Below are 17,245 nucleotides of genomic sequence, written 5' to 3' on the forward strand. Positions count from 1 at the left end.
TTTTAAAGCCTCTATACTCCAATAAAATATCAAAGGAATCAATACCTGATTCCTGTATTACCATATTTTAGATACAATACTTTTATTTTACTTATGAAGGTTAAATAATAACATAATCTTCTTAATAATTCAAATATTTTCTATATAATTATTAATTTTCAATATTTAAAGTTTTCTAATTTCTAGGTATGGGAAAGTTCTAAAGCATAATTTGTTTTAGCTGTCTTTTCCCATATACTCTATTTTCTAAAATCATACAGCAAAAATAGTTTAGTTTTAAAGGCTAAAAAGAAATTCCCTATGTATGACAGTGTAGTATTAGCATATCAAATAACTTCTACTTTTATTGAAAAGAAAATTAAAACACTGAAATACAGAGTAATATAAAATTGAACATATGGACAAAATTTCCACCAGAAAGGATATGAAACAAAATGTTAAATCTGCATGTATAATATGGTATGTTATGGTTCAGTTTCCATAGCAAGTTCTTTGACAGATGTTAACAGGGATATTGCTGTGAAATATAAAATAGCATAAAGCAAAGTTATACATATTTTCAATCAGTGATTAGCTTACTATACACAGAAGACAGAAGCTAAACCACAAGATATTACTGAACTAAACAAAGATGGTGACAAGTGCAAGAGGTTTACAGTACAGCATTAACAACCTCTATATTGGAGATATGGGCTTCCTTGGTGGCTCAGATGGTAAAGCATCTGCCTGCAATGCGGGAGACCAGGTTCAATCCCTGGGTTGGGAAGATCACCTGGAGATGGAAATGACAACCTAATCCAGTACTCTTGCCTGGGAAATCCCATGGATGGATGAGCCTGGTAGGCTACAGTCTATGGAGTCACAAAGAGTCTGAGACAACTGAGAAATTACACTTTTATTTTCATATTAGAGATAAATTGTTCAAATATCCAATTGCATAGCTCTTATAATGGCTCTGGTCTTCCCTGGTGGCTCAGATGGTAAAGAGTCTGCCTGCAGTGCAGACTCCCAGGTTCAAGCCCTGGGTTGGGAAGATCCCCTAGAGAAGGAAATGGCAACCCATTTCAGTATTCTTGCCTGGATGGAGGAGTCTGGCAGGCTACAGTCCATGGAGTCGCGAAGTCAGACACTTTGCCTCACTACAACCTGTCTTTTTGCATCACTGTGGTCTGACACTTTGTCACACTGTGGCCTGACTCTTTGCCACAAAGGGACCTGACTGTTTGGCTCACTGGTCTCAGACTCTCATCCTCACTAATGCCTGACTCTCGTACACACTAGGGCCTCACCATGCCCCTCACTAAGGCCTCACTCTGGTCCTCATTACAGCCTTGCTCTGGCCCTCACTGTATGCCCTCTCTTTTCCTATTACCTGACACTATCTATCACTAGGCCCTGACTCTTGTCCTCACTGAGCCCTGAGTCTTCTCCTTACTGGGCCCAGACACTGGTCCTCTCTATGGCATGACTGTCTCTCTACAGCCTGACTCCTCTTCTCTCTATGGCTGACTCAGTGATTTGAGTCTTGTCCTCACTATGGCCAGACTCTGGTCCTCAATCTCTGGTGACTCTCTTCCTCATGCGGACCTGACTCTGGCTCTCTCTGTGGCTCTGCTCTGTACTCTCTATGGCCTGACCCTTTGCCTCACTGGGACCTGACTCTGCTCCTCTCATCCTCACTAGAGCCTGACTCTTGTCCCCACTAGTGCTGACACTCATCCTCACTGCTCCCTAGGCTCGTCCTCACTAAAGTCTGAGTCTGGGCCTCACTAGGGCCTGACTCTCATTCTCACCAGGGCCTGACAAAGTCCTCACTATGGCCTGTCTCTGTCCTCTATGGCCTGACTCTGGTCCTCACTGTGCCCTACTCTGGTCCTCAGTTTGTCCTAACCTTGTCCTCACTTGAGCTGACTCTTATCCTCACTGGGCCTGACTCTGGTCCTCACCGGGCCATGGCTCTGGTCCTCACTGCAGCTGACTTTGTGGCCTGACTCTGTCTCATTCAGCCTGACTCTCCCTCACTTGGGCCTATTTTGTCACAGGTGCCTGACTCCAGTCCTCACTGGGCCCTGACTCTGGTCATCCTTATGGCCTGACTCTGGTCCTCCAAAGGGTCCTAACTACAGTCTGACCCTGCTCCTCTCGATGGCCTGACTCTGGTCCTCACTGAAGCCTCACCCAGGTCCTCACTACATCCTAATCCTTGTCCTCACTATGGCCTCACTCTGGTCCTCACTGCAGCCTGACTCTATGCCTCACTGTGGCCTGACTTTTGCCTCCCTCAGCCTGAATCTCTGCCTCACAACAGCTTGACTCTGCTGTCAGGCTCAGTCAGGCCCTCACTGGGACCTGACTTTTTTGCCACTAGCCCTGACTCTGGTCTTCACTATGACCTGACCCTAGTTATTCACGATGGCCTAACCCTGGTACTTCCTACAGCCTGACTCTGGTCCTCTCTAGGTCCTGACCATGTCCTATCTATGGCCCGATGCTATCCTCACTGAAACCTGACTCTTTGCATCACTATGGTCTGACTCTTTGCCACACTGAGGCCTGGGTATTTGGCTCACTGGGTCCTGACTCTGGTCCTCACTAGGGCCTGGCTCTCGTCCATACTAGGGCCTTGCTCTACTCCTCACTATAGCCAAACTCTGATCCTCATTACCACATCACTATGGTCCTCACCGGAGAAGGCAATGGCACCCCACTCCAGTACTCTTGCCTGGAAAATCCCATGGACGGAGGAGCCTGGTGGGCTGCAGTCCATAGGGTCTCGAAGAGTCGGACACAACTGAGCGACTTCCCTTTCACTTTTCACTTTCGTGCATTGGAGAAGGAAATGGCAACCCACTCCAGTGTTCTTGCCTGGAGAATCCCAGGGACAGCGGAGCCTGGTGGGCTGCCGTCCATGGGGTCACACAGAGTCGGACACGACTGAAGCGACTTAGCAGCAGCAGCAGCAGCATGGTCCTCACTACAGCTTCACTCTGGTCCTCACTACATCCTTTTCCTATTACCTGACACTGCTTATGACTAGGCCCTGACTCTGGTCCTCATGGGCCTTGAGTCTGGTCCTGATTATTTCAGGACACTGGTCCTCTCTGTGGCATGATTCTCTTCCTCTATGGCCTGACCCTGCTGCTGTCTACAACTGAATCTGGTCTTAATTACGACCTGATTCTTTGCCTCACTATGACCTGACTCTGGTCATCACTAGGGCCTTACTCTCGTCTTCACAAGGGCCTGAGTCTGGTCCTCTCTACAGCCTGCCTGGTCCTCACTGTGACCTGACTCTTGTCCTTTCTGCGGCTTGACTCAGTCCTCTCAACTGCCTGACTCTTTGCCTCACTGGGGCCTAACTCTGTCCTGATTGTGGTTCTCACTAAAGCCTGACTCGTCTTCACTTTAGCCTGACTCTCATCCTCACCCTGACATGACTCTCCTCCTCATCATGGCCTGGCTTTTGTCCTATGACCTGACTCTTTCCTCTCTCCTTTCTGCCTCACTGGGGCCTGTTTCTTGTCCTCATCGGAGCCTTACACTGCTGCTCACTGGGCCATGAGTCTGGTCCTCCCTGTGGCCTGACTCTAGTTCTAATTATGGCATGACTCAAATCCTCACCAGGGCCTGACTCTCATACTCACTAGGGCCTGTCTCCGGTCCTCACTGGGCCCAGACTTTGTTCCTCCCTGGGCCCTGTTACTGATCTTCTTTACTGCCCGACTCTCGTCCATTCTACGGCCTGCTCTTGCCCTCCCTATGGCCTGACTCTGGTCCTCTCTATGGCCTGATGCTTTGCCTCACTGGGCCTGACTCTAGTCCTCATTGGGCCCTGACTCAGGTCCTCACTGGGCCCTGGCTCTAGTACTTTATACAGCCTGTCTGGTCCTCACTGTGGCCAGACTCTGGTCCTCTCTATGGCTTGACACTGTCCTCTCAACTACCTGACTCTTTGTCTCACTTGAGTCTGACTTTTGACTCACTGGGGCCTGACTCTTGTCCTCACTGGAACCTGAGATGATTCTTCACCTGGCCCTATTTTGGTCCTCACTATGCCTGACTCTGCCCCACTATGGCATGAATCTCATCCTCTCAAGGCACTGACTCGTATGCTACTAGGGACCAATTCTTGGCCTCACTAGGGCCTGACTCATCCTCAGTATGGCCTCACTCTGGTCCTCACAGCATCCTCAAACTTATTCTGTTATCTGACACTGCTTCTCAATGTGCTGTGACTATGGTCTTCTCTGTGGCCTGTCTTTGTCACTATGGCCTGACTCTGGTCTTCTCTTCGACTTTATTCTGTCCTCTCTACTGACTCTTTGCCTCACTGGGATGTGACTCTGCTCCTCACCATGGCCTGATTCACCTCACCAAGGTTTGATTCTTTACTCTCTACTGCCTGACTCTTTGCCTGAGTCCTCACTAGGGCCTGACTGTCATCCTCACTGGGCCTGACTCTGGTCCTCACAGCATCCTCACATTTTTTCTATTATCTGACATTGCTTCTCAATATGCTGTGACTATGGTCCTCTCTGTGGCCTGACTGTCTTTGTCACTATGGCCTGACTCTGGTCTTCTCTTTGACTTTATTCTGTCCTCTCTACTACCCGACTCTTTGCCTCACTGGGACCTGACTGTGGTCCTCACTAGGGCTTGACTGTCGTCCTCACTGGGCCTGACTCTTGTCCTCACAAGATGCTGATTCTGGTTCTCACTGCACCCTGAGATTGGTCCTCACTGACTTCAGAGTTTGTTCCTCACTGGGCCCTCACTCTGGTTCTCACTATGGTCCAACTCTGGTCTTCACTATGACATTACTTGTCCTCTCTACAACTTGACTCTTTGCCTCTCTATGACCTGACTCTTTGCCTCACTGGGGCCTGACTCTGGTACCCAATAGGCCATGACTGTGGTTCTCAATGGGCCCAAGTCTGATCCTCCCTACAGTCTGACTCTGGTCCTCACAATATCCTGACTCTCGTCCTCACTAGGGCCTAACACTTGTCCTCCCTATGTCCTGACACTTGTCCTCACTAGATGCTGACTCTGGTCCTCACGGTGCCCTGAGTCTGGTCCTCACTGGGCTCTAACTTTGGTCCTCACTACAGTTTGACATTGGTCCTCTCTTTGTCCTGACTTTCATCCTCACCATGGTCAGACTCTCATCCTCACTATGTCGACTCTGTCCTCCATGGCCCGAATCTTGCCTACTTACAGCTTGACTGTTTACCTCATGGGGGCCTGACTCTTGTCCTTACTGGAGCTTGACACTGTTCCACACTGGGCCCTGAATCTGGTCCTCACTATGGCCTGGCTCTGATCCTCACCATGGCATGACTCTTGCCCTCAGTAGGGCTGGACACTCTTCCTCACTAGACCCTGAATCTGGTCATCATGGGGTTTTAACTCTGGTCCACACTGTGGCTTGACTCTGGTCCTAACTAGAACCTGACTCTCCTCCTCACTTAGTGAGGCTTGACTCTTTCCTATACGGCCTGAAACTGTGCCTCACTGTGGCCTGACTCTGCCTCACTGGAACGTGACTCTGGGTCTCACTCGGCCCCGTCTGGTCCTCACTACAGCCTTACTCAGGTCCTCACTAGGCACTGACACTCATCCTCATTAGGGCCTGAATCTCATCCTTTCTAGGGCCTGGCTCTGGCCCTCACTGGGCCCTGTCTCTGGTCATCAAGACAGCCTGAATGTGGTCCTCACTAGAGCCTGACTCTTGCCCTCACAAGAGCATCATCTGGCTCACATCATCTCTGCGTCCTGATGCTCATCCTTGGAGCCAGTACTGTAGCTGTAGGTGTGCCCTCCACCACCCCACAGGCAGAGACCACCATCCCCTCACAGATTGTCACCAAGTTGTCCTATGGACTCTGCTCAGGCCCTAGCCTGGTCAAGGCTCTCTGCCTCAACAGGGAAGGCTTCCTTTTTCCACTTGGGCTCAAGAGGACAATTATGAAATCAAAGCCAAGAGCAACACAGCACAGGCTTTACTCAGACGCCAAAGAACAGAGAAGCAGGAACTAAGTTCACAGCTCAACTTCTCGCCCACCTGGGGAAAGTGGTTTGATTTTAAACAGTAAAGACACTGGGAGGAGGAGTGAGGCTAATGCTGGGGAGGCAGGTACGTTTAGGGGAAGGGCAGGGCTTTTCCGAATTAGCAGGGGGCCACCTCATTTTTACCTTTTTTTGGTTCTTCACGTTGTGTATGGCCACCAGTAGGTGTGTCACTTAATATAATGATCAAGTTAGCAGCCAGTGGTGACATGAAAGGAGATCTTAATTCCCTGCCCAGGAATTGAACCTGGGGAACCTGGATGAGAACCACGAATCCTAGCCACCAGATCGGCAAGGGCTAGAAGCTAGAAGCCATTTTTCCCTGGATCTTTACCCACGGTGAAAAGTGTATTTATCACAGAGACAGAAACTAAATTCAGGTATAAATTTTTTAGAGACATAGAATAACAACAAATGGGGAAGCACAGGGAGAAACGGCTTGTTAAGATAGAAGCACAGCAGAGAAAGGGTGTGGGCGTCCCCCCGAGTGAGGAAGAGGGTTAAGTGAGTAAAGAGATGGTTAAGTCACTTATATGGGGCAGTTCTTCCGGGTCGTTGTTTTCCTTCAGGCTGATTATCCGGTTTCTTTTCCCACACCTGACCTACCCTGGGACCCTCCCCTTGGGTGCACACTCACTCTTCAGCCAGGATGGATCTTGAAGTGAAGTCTTCTGGGAAAAGCAAGACTCATTGCTCCTGGCATTATCTCTTGAGTTTTGACCCATAAGAAGACCTTCTGTGCACACGTAGTGTCTCCCTTGTCCCAAAAGAGTGGTGGGCAGAGATCCCTTAACTTTTTACTCATACAGGATTTTGCGCCCCCTTCTTTGTCCTTGCCGTGACTGTTACCTTAAGGTGTTTGCAAGAGACAAACACTGGCTATTTACTCTCTGTTGTTATTTCCATTTCAGAGGGCAAACAGGAGGCTGACTGAAAATACCTAGCCCATCTAACTCTTCCTTCAGAAATGCTAACAGTTGTAAGTATCCACCATGAAATAAAGTACACTTATTTGTGTCCCGTGAAATGCAAACAGGAGGCCAGTTATGTCTAATCTAGAGCCCATTTATCTCCAACATCAATAATACAGAAAAATCAACACACAATGTCTGTTGGAAGTCAGATTCATTGCCAGCTTGGTCCCAGCTGGTTCCATCTAGTTTTGCTTGTAGCTACCATTCTTCTCTGGAACCTTTACCTTAGAGACTTTTGTTACCTCCTGCTAAAGGTTGGGGTTAAAGGGTTGTGAACAAGGACACCCCTATTAAAGGAGGGTTCATATGCTGCTACAGAAGCCCCTGGGGTCGCTAAGAGTCAGACATGACTGAGCGACTTCCCTTTCACTTTTCACTTTGATGCACTGGAGAAGGAAATGGCAACCCACTCCAGTGTTCTTGCCTGGAGAATCCCAGGGGCTGCAGAGCCTGGTGGACTGCCGTCTATGGGGTCGCACAGGGTCGGACATGACTGAAGCGACTTAGCAGCAGCAGCTAAAGGTTGGGGTTAAAGGGTTGTGAACAAGGATACCCCTATTAAAGGAGGGTTCAGATGCTGCTACAGAAGCCTCTAATCCTTCCCTGAGAATACTGAGTGGGGGTGAGGGCATTCAGGCAGCAGGGTAGATAGCTTGCTCTTAGTGCTCATGTGGTGAAGGGGGCACAGAATCAGGGGCTCAGCCTGCAAACCCCAGAACCAGTCACACATTGGCTCCAGAACTGTTCCTGGAGTGACAAGGAGAAGGGGTGTCCCACCTACTAGACATGGAAGAAGACACAGGGTCTCCTGTGCTCTTGGAATGACAAAAAGGGGTGTCCCACCTACTAGATGTGGAGGAAGGGGGCGGGGTCTGCTGTGCTCCTACAGTGACAAGGAGAAGGGGTGTGACACCTACTAGACATTGAGGAAGAGGGCGAGGTCTGCAGTGCTCCTGGAATGACAAGAAGGGGTGTTGCACCAACTAGAAGAGGACAAAGCGGGCAGGGCCTGCAGTGCTCTTGAAGTGACAAGGGGAAGGGGTGTCCCACCTACTAGAAGTGGAGGAAGGGGCGGGGCCTGCTGGGGGGCTCCAGGGCTCAGCACCGGCTGGGGTGCTCACAGCTCTGACGGGCCTCAGGGCGCAGTGGGGAGGCACCAGTGGGGGCCCTGAGCCGGTCACTCACCCATCGTGCCTCTCCCTCCTCGAGGGTGTCTGGGGTGTCTCTTCCCCCATGACAAAGGGCAAAGCCCTGACAGTCACCCCCACCCCAACTCCCCAGGGAAGCTCACTGGAGACTTGGCACCCAGCTGGGGGCTGGTCATGTGGTGGTATCTGCCCTCTCCCTCCAGAATACCAGTGCCCAGAAGGGGAGCCAGGCTCAGCATGAACCTCATGGTTAGTGCAAACAGCACCGGTGCAGGGGCCTGCCCCTAATGGGAGGGAGGCTTTAGAACAGGGCAGGGAGCTTCCCACCAGCTGCATGAGCTTCCTGGGGCAGCGGTGACAAATGACCACACACGGAGGCTCTGAACACCGGAAGCCTGTCCCCTCTCAGGCTGGAGACCAGCCGTCTGTGGTCAGGGTGTCCCAGTGCTGCGGTCCCTCCAGAGGCTCCAGCACAGGGTCCTTCCTGCCTCTTCCAGTTTTTTGGGCTCCAGGTGTTCCTGGGCTTGTGGCCCCCTCCCTCCCACCTCTGGCTCCATCTTCACCTGGTATCTCCTCTGTGTTTGTGTCTCTTAGAAGGACGCTCTCAATGATTTAGGGCCACCCCAATCCAGGATGACCTCCTCTCCAGATTTGTAACCAATTACACCTGCAAAAGACCTACTTCCAAAGAAGGTTCCATTTTCAAATTCTGAAGTCATGACATGGACATAGCATCTGGGAGCCACTCATTCACTCCATACAGCACCCAGTTCCCAGATGCCAGCCTGCCTTCCTCAGGACAGCATTCAGGCTGGTGACTTTCCGTCTTCCTGCATGGAGGTGTCTTTTGTTTCTTACTGTAACTTAGTGAGGTTGCCTGGGGGGACCCTGCTGGTTGACCTCCTGGTGATCCCAGGGACCATGCTGAGTGTCCTCCCGAAGTGCGGGAGCATGGCCAGGGCTCCCTGTGCATACTCTACACTGACCAGTTGGTGGTCAGGCACCTGCGCAGGCTGGACTGGTGGTCCCCGGACCACTGCACCTTCTACCACATCGACAGCCTGGTGCACTGTGGGCGGGCCTACGACCATGATGTGTGGACCCGCCTGAATGCTGGGAGCCTTCCTGCCTGCCCCGTGGCCTCCAGCCCCCCAAAGACCCTCCAGTCCTGGTGTGGACACCCCCATCCCGTCGTGGACCCCTGCTCCTGCCATGGACACCCCATCCCAGTGGCCCCCAAGAGGCCTGCTGGGACGGGTGAGAACTTGGCCATGAAGAAGACAGGGCAGTGGCGGGGCTGGACTCTGGACCCAGGGATCAACCTTCTTCTGTGCCATCCAGGTCAACGCTGGTGAAGAAGTCTGCAGAAGCCAAGCCATGGATCCACCTGCATGTAAAGAAAAACCCAGAGTTAAAGAGCCTGTCAGTAGAGTGGAGAAGGCCAGACAGAAGTCAGCCCAGCAGGAGTGGGAACAGGCAGAGAGCAGAGGTCTGTGCCCTCAATAGTAACAACAGGACTGGGGCACCTGGGGAGCAGCTTGGTGGCCTCTGTGAACAGATGCAGCCTCCTGGAGAGTGAGCCAGCCGTGTCCACACCAGATGGGACCATGGAGGCTCGATTGTGAGTGTTACCAGTCTCGAGCTGAGACAGCACATTAGGAGCCTTACACAACTAGATAAGAAGACAGTCAATCTTATTCCTAAAACTGGATCAATCAGAACTTCCAGGATATAACTTGCTTCACTAGTTCCTCCGATCTGAATTATGCCTTGCTAGCCGAAGAGACTTTTTCTATTCTTCCAAAACAATAGATTCTTAATGTGTAAACCTTTTGTTTGAAAAAAAAAAAAAAAATCCGTGTTTCTTGTGAAAAAATCTTCTCCAAAAATACAAATAAAATACTAGTAAGAAGACGAAGACAGGGCCAGCCCTGACTGCAGCAGGTATAGACAAGAACGGGGGCTGCTTGGGCACTGGTGCCCCAAAGGCCCAGAATGTAGTGTCTGAACCGTTGGGGCTCTGACTCGAGGGGTCCACCTCCACCTGGGTTCACATGGGGGGTTGCTGCAGGGAGAGCCTGGCCTTGGGTGACTTTCCAAGTTGCCCCACCCCAGCTTCACCCCCCTGGGCATTCACTCCCACCCACCCCACCCCATTAATAGTCTTCAAATGGTGTCTCTCACTCAACAGGCCTGAGTGGGAGGTTTTAACACTGAGTTGGGGGTCCAGTGGCCAGTGCCCCACGTGTCCTGCGTGTCTTGTGGGGGAAGGAGCCTTGCTCTCACGGCCATGCCGCAGTGCACCTGGGCTGGTGGTGGAGGTTGGGGTGTGGCAGCCCTAGGCTCTGTTCTGACAGAATCTCTCTTTCTGTGGACAAGTCTCTCCTCACTCCTCTGTCCTCCCTGGAAACTCAGGAGCCACAGCATAGGGGCACCTCTGGCACCAGGACCCACCCTAGGGAATTTCTCAGAAGCAGGGACCAGGCTTCTTTGTGATGCACAGGGGCTAGGATGCCTCATACCTGGGAGGGCCTTGGACTCAGCTAACTACCACCTGGGGTCTCCTACCCACCCCCCTGGTAGAGGGCCCTTCGATTCCAGGGCCCCATGACCCTCCACCATTTTTGACCCTGATTGCAGAGTCAGGGATCCAGAGACCGCCTCCCAGAAGTCCCTGAAGCTGTTATACTCAGGGTTAGTTATGATGAAGGATGCAGTTAAACTCAGCAAGGACATGTGTGGAGCAGAGTCCAGCCTCCTTGGCTGTAGCAGCCCAGGAAGCCCACCTGAGTCCTGAGGTGCAGGGTTTACTGGGGTCTGTCACATCAACATGGGGCCAGGATGTGCCTGACCTCAGCCTCCAGCCCCCCGGGGACTCGGGAAGCCCCACCACGCACCATGCCATCATAACAGACCAGCCTGGAAAAGAGGCCCAGGGAGCAGAGACACCCCCGGCAGACTCAAGGTGACTCCAGAGCCAGAAGCAGAGGCCTGGGCTCTCTGTGCACAGCTGAGCCCCCAGCGCACAGGCCCCAGGGCAGCGCCTGTCCCGAGTGGCCAGCAAGGGCGCACGGGGTCAGCTAGTGTCCATGTGCCTCAGTCTGTGGCCACTGGCCACACTGGCCTGTTATGCTCACAGAGCAAGGCCAACAGAGGGACAACAGGGTGGAACAAAGCCAGGTCATGGTCAGGCTGGGTGAGAAAGGGTCCCAGGAGCGAGAAGCCGGCTGCCCTCGCCCGTGAGCTGAGAGCTGACGTCCACCCTGTGGTCAGTCACGTCTCCCCACATCCCCTGTAGGGCTGCATTTCCCAGTCCTGGGGCAGGGTCATACCTGTGTACACAGCAGGATGCACAGCAGTGCATACAACGGGCCTGATGTCTGCCCTTGCCATGCAGTCGAGACCTGGTGAGGGTGGGGCATCCCCACAGGACAAGGGGCCGACTGCGGGAAGGGTGTTGGGGTGAAGCGTTTAGGAGCATTTGGAGGGAACCCTCGCCTGTCAGCGCATGATGGAGGACACCGACCAAGGGTCGGGGAAGCCCAGGGAGGGTCCTGGGTCACCCCTGAGGCTGGACGAGGGGTGTGGGGCACGAGTGTCAGAGCTGCTCCCTGCTGGGCGACGCCGAGCCCTGTACCCCTGGAAACCACCCGGTGTCCAGCTAGACCGCAGCCAGGTCTAGCTGGACATCGACACAGCTGCATCCATCGACACAGCTGCAAACACCGGCATGAGGTGTTCACTCTCCTCTTCACCCGGTGTGGAAAAGGGCAAACTGAACTGGAGAGAAATGGGGATGAGGTGGGAAGCGTGGGTGCCTGGAGCCTAGAGAGGAGGGTCTCCAAATGAGGGGGTGAGGCCACAGGGAGCAGGAGGGGGCAGGGGGGTGGGGACGATGGTCAGTGAGCGTGGGGCACTGGGGCACGCCCATCGTCCCTCGGGCCGGCCCCCTTTCCCAAAGGCGGGGTCTATAAGCACAGGGGCCCCTGCTCCTGGAAGGGGATTTCTGTCTGGATGGTCCCCGAGGCTGGATGTTGGCGGGGACATGGGCCAATCTGGAGGCCCTGGTGAAGACATTGCTCTCTCTGAGGGAATGAGGCGCACACTCAGTCCCCGATCTGTGGACGGTCTAGTCCTCTGGGGGTTTTGTCTCTTCCTGGGGGTTAATGGGAATTGATCCTCACTCCATGGGATACACGGGAGGGGAGGGGTGGATCCGTCCTGGCCCAGCTGTGCCTGGGCTCTTGGGCAAGACCTCTCTGGCCCACAGACTCACAGGCGTCGGTCACCACGGCTCTCGACACCCTCCTCCGAGAACAAGGCGCAAGGGCCTACCCTGTGAAACGAGGCACCTGCATCGGGGTCTAGAGGGCCCCTTCTAAGATGGCCACACTCAGGGCAGGAGGTGGGTATGGGCGACCTGCAGGCACTCACCATGGTCACTACACCACTGTGGCTTCTTTCTCGGGCCTGAGATGCCCAGTGGACAGGGGGCAGGCAGCCATACCACAGGGAAGAGTGGGTCTTCCTGGACCTTGGGTCCCTCCTCCGGGAAAGGGCGGGGTTACGTCCAGAGGGAGGCAGCTAGTGACTGCCCTGGGTTTCAACAAGCACGACGCCCCAGCCTCCACAGGCCAGGTTTGGGATTCCTGTGGCCCCAACACAGAACACCAGGTGTGTGGGGGGAGGTGTGAGGGGTGTAATAGGGGACACTTACCCTCAGGCCTGGAGCCCTAGGTCCAGGTGCTGGGGGCCTGCTCCTCCTGCAGGCTCTGTGGTCAGCTGGTTCCAGGTCTCTCTTTGCCCATTTCTGTCTCTGCTTTCACCTTCCTTCTCCCCCATGAGGACTGCTCCCCCCTCACATAGAGGTCAGTGACCTCATCTCAACCTGGGCAGCTCTGCAGTGGCCCATCTGCACACAAAGTCCCATTCTGAGGTCCTGGGGAGTCCAAGTTCCTGGGCCTCTTGAGGTGACAAATCCTGGTGGTCAACACAGCTTGTGGGGATGTGTGTGTAGGGGGGGTGGGGTTCCAAGGCCAGAATCCAGAAGCCTCATGGAGGAAGCAGTGCCCTGACTCAGGCAGGACAGATGGACAGGCAGAGGCAGGAGGGAGGCCAACTAGGGGACCACCCCTGCCCTCTGGGCACTGAGCAGTCTCTAGAGGGCCAGGCAGGAGCTGGCGGGATGGGGATGTCAGAGGCAGGTGGCCTGGTCTGCAACATGAGCATCACTTTTCAGCAACCATAACCCATAACCCAGCCCGCACACCAGTCTCAGCCCTAAGGCTATCCCTTCAAGCCACCAACACCAAGCCAAAGCTAATCAAATCAAACAGTACGTAATAATAAGAAAACTACACCAGTATACCGTATAAACATGAAAGCAAGAATTCTCCACAAAATTACAGCAACATGAAACCATCAGAACATTGAATGGACGGTGCCATAAGCAATATCTCTACACCAGAAATGTCAGGTTGTTCCACATATTAAAACTAAGCAGTGTATTGAACCACTATAAACTGTGAAGCAGAAACACATGATCATTTCAATTACTGCAGAGGAAGCTATAATCAAAGTCCAGTGCTATCTCATGATGCAAACACTCAAGAAAGTAGGAATAAAAGGAAATTTGTTCAATGTGAGAGTAGCATACAAAGCCACATCAAGCTTCATGCTCAGTGAAAAACAGTGGAAGATTTACTCCTGAAATTGGGAACAAGGACAGGAAGCCGGCCTTCACCACTGTTACTCAGTAGGGTACTGGAAGTTCTACCCAGAGGTCTGAGGAAAGAAATAAAAGGCATTCATACATGAACAGAAAAATTAAAACTGTGTCTGCTCACAGAACACAGATCACACTATCTTATATGCAAAACTTCCTATAACAACGAAAAATTATTTGACTAGTCAACTAATTCAGCAAAGTCATAGGACAAAATATCACTTTACAAAAACCTATCTTGTACATATACACTAGCAATAAATAATCTGAAAATGAGCTTATAAAAATAATTCCATTTAAATGTTAACATTAATATTTAGGGATATATCTAATCAAGACACAAAACTTGCTCTCATGTACATAAAGTTGTCTATACATCTGAAATTACTGGAAAATAAAATACTTTTCAAAGTACCATGTCAAAACCATGCCAGAAAAGCAAAGAAAATATTAAACTTCCATATAGAGGCCAAGCCTTATCCAGATCCAGTTCACTCAAAATCCACATGGAATTCAGAAGCCACTGTGGGAAGACTATATTAGGGCTTCCCTATAGAGGCTCTTTGCAACCCCATGGACTATAGCCTTCCAGGACCCTCTGTCCATGGGATTTCTCAGGCAAGAACACTGGTGTGGGTTGCCATTTCCTTCTCCAGGGGATCTTTCCAACCCAGGGATTGAACCCAGGCCTTCTGCATTGTGGGCAGATTCTTTACCATCTGGGCCACCAGGGAAGCCTGACCATGATGCTGGGGAAGAGTGAAGGCAGAGGAGAAGGGTACGATAGAGGACGAGATGGTTGGATGGCATTACCAACTCAATGGACACAAGTTTGAGCAAGCTCCTAGAGATGGCAAAGGACAGGGAAGCCTGGTGTGCTGCAGTCTATGGGGTCACAAAGAGTCGGACACAACTGAGCAACTCAACAACAACAACAACATAAAGGACTTCCCTTTCCTCCCTGTTGTGGACAACCTGGATGTGGCAGAAACTGGGATTTAAAATTCCAATTTTCTACATCATTCCACCAAAAAACTACTAGAAATAATAAATGAATTCAGTAAAGATGCAAAATAAATACACAGAAATCAACTGCATTCCTAAACAATAATAATGAACCATCCAAAAGTGAAAAAACTCTATTTACAATTGCATCAAAAAGAACTAAATATCAAGGAATAAATTTAACAAAGGACGTCAAAGACCCGTACACTGAAAACTTTAAGACAATGATGAATAAACCAAAGAAGATACAAATCACTGGAAAGATACCTGTGCTCATGGAACAGAAGAATTAGTTAAAGATACTTCTGCTCACCATGAATATTCATTGATAGCCTGAATATTCGTTGGATGGACAGATGTTGAAGCTGAAGCTCCGATACTTTGTGGCCAAAGTATTGATGCAAAGAACTGACTCATTGGAAAAGACCCTGATGCTGGGAAAGACTGAGGGCAGGAGGAGAAGGGAGTGACAGAGGATGAGATGGTTGGATGGCCTCACTGCCTGGATGGACATGAGTCTGAGCAAGCTCCGGGAGTTGATGACGGACAGGGAAGCCTGGCGCGCTGCAATCTATGGGGTTGCAAAGAGTCGGACAGGACTGAGTGACGGAACAACTTGTGTTCATGAACAGAACAAATACGGTTGTTAAAATGTCCATTCTACTCAAAGCACACAGTGAATGCAATCCTTCCTAAATTTCCAATGATATTTTTCACAGAAAGTGCAAATCCTCCTAACATTTGTGTGAATCACAAAGGACCCCCAATAGCCAAGGTGACCCCAAGAAAGAACCGTCTGTAGGCATCTCCCTCCCTGACTCCACACTAAATCTGGTGAAGCTACAAAACTGTGCGGAATTGGCACAAAAAAACAGGCACACGGCCAGAGGTACAGGATAGAGGGCTCAGAATTCTGCCCACATGGATGGTCCGTTATCCATGGCAAAGGGGCCGAGGACTCACCAAGGGGAAGGACAGTCCCCACAATAAACAGAGCTGGGAAAACTAGACACCACATCCAAAGACGGGCCCCGGACACCGTCTACACCGTCTACAACTGACTAAAACCCCCGCTTTCCATCACGGCCTCCTGGGTCGCCTGAAAACAGTAGTCATTCGCACACAGGAAACTTCACCAAACTTCTCCTGAATTTTCCCCACCTTTTCTTCTCGACGTCGCCTGAGTCGTCAGGAATCCCAGCTCCCATCAGTGTGGACGCCGCCCCGTGTTGTCCTGAAGCCGACACCCCAGCGACTTCCAAGGCGATTGAGCGCTCACCTGGGAGTCCCAGACGAAGCCCTGCCGTACCTGAGCGGACAAACTCCCCTCAGCTACGCTAAGTCGGAGCTGCAGGGAACACGCATGCGCTGTGAGTCAGTCACGCGGGCTCAGCGCCACCCTGTGGTCAATAAGGAAAGTGCCGGCCACGCCTCACTCACAGGTCACGGGGCACAGCGGCCGCTGCTGGCAGAACTGCTGAGTCTGTTAAACTGGAAAGCGAAAGTCGCTCAGTCGAGCCGGACTCTTTGAGACCCCATGGACTATACAGTCCATGGAATTCTCTTGGCCAGAATACTAGAGTGGGTTGCCTTTCCCTTCTCCAGGGGATGTTCCCAACCCAAGGATCGAACCCAAGTCTCCCGCATTGCAGCCGGATTCTTTACCAGCTGAGCCACTAGGGAAACCCATTAAACTGGAAATTCAAACTCAAATTGAATATTCGTTGGATGGACAGATGTTGAAGCTGAAGCTCCGATACTTTGTGGCCAAAGTATTGATGCAAAGAACTGACTCATTGGAAAAGACCCTGATGCTGGGTCTTTTGAAGACAATATCCCATAACTTTTAAAAAATACGTAAAGAACAAAGAATTGAAAACCACATAGAATGAAATAAATGTAGACGCAAACTTTACGAGGTACACAAAATTCACTCAAAATTATTTATAGACAACTTGAAAGGTTGCTGCTACTGTCCACGTGCTATGCTGAGATTTGCTGCCTCCAGAGGAGAAGAATTTGATCCGGGGCCAGAGACGAGGCTTGACCACTGGGGCTTTTTGTGTAACAGAATTTTATTCAAGTATAAGGGAGATAGAGAAAGCTTCGGACATGGACATCAGAAGGGGCAGATAGAATGCCCACGTGCTAGTTTTTAGCAAGGCATTTTATGTCTGTTAGCGAGCTTCTAATCAGATAAAAGAAACACCTCAAGGGTGAGGGGAGTTTCACCAGGCCCCCCCTCTCACAATATGCATTTTTGAGATAGGATGGCACAAGTTGTATCATTCCTGGCCATAAAACAATTGCCATGAATACTGCCT

At 51.3% G+C, this 17,245-nt stretch overlaps 1 long non-coding RNA gene across 1 annotated transcript; it reads right to left on the reverse strand.

Moving 5' to 3' along the window:
- Positions 1-7,113: 7,113 nt before the first annotated feature.
- On the reverse strand, positions 7,114-16,601 carry LOC139186887 (uncharacterized). Its single transcript, XR_011570566.1, has 2 exons — positions 16,083-16,601; positions 7,114-9,578 (listed from the first exon to the last, which is right to left on the reverse strand). It is a non-coding gene; the product is annotated as an uncharacterized lncRNA (long non-coding RNA).
- Between the last annotated feature and the right edge of the window lie 644 nt (positions 16,602-17,245).

Source organism: Bos indicus, chromosome 14 (assembly GCF_029378745.1).
Source record: "Bos indicus isolate NIAB-ARS_2022 breed Sahiwal x Tharparkar chromosome 14, NIAB-ARS_B.indTharparkar_mat_pri_1.0, whole genome shotgun sequence".
Classification (NCBI taxonomy): Eukaryota; Metazoa; Chordata; class Mammalia; order Artiodactyla; family Bovidae; genus Bos; species Bos indicus.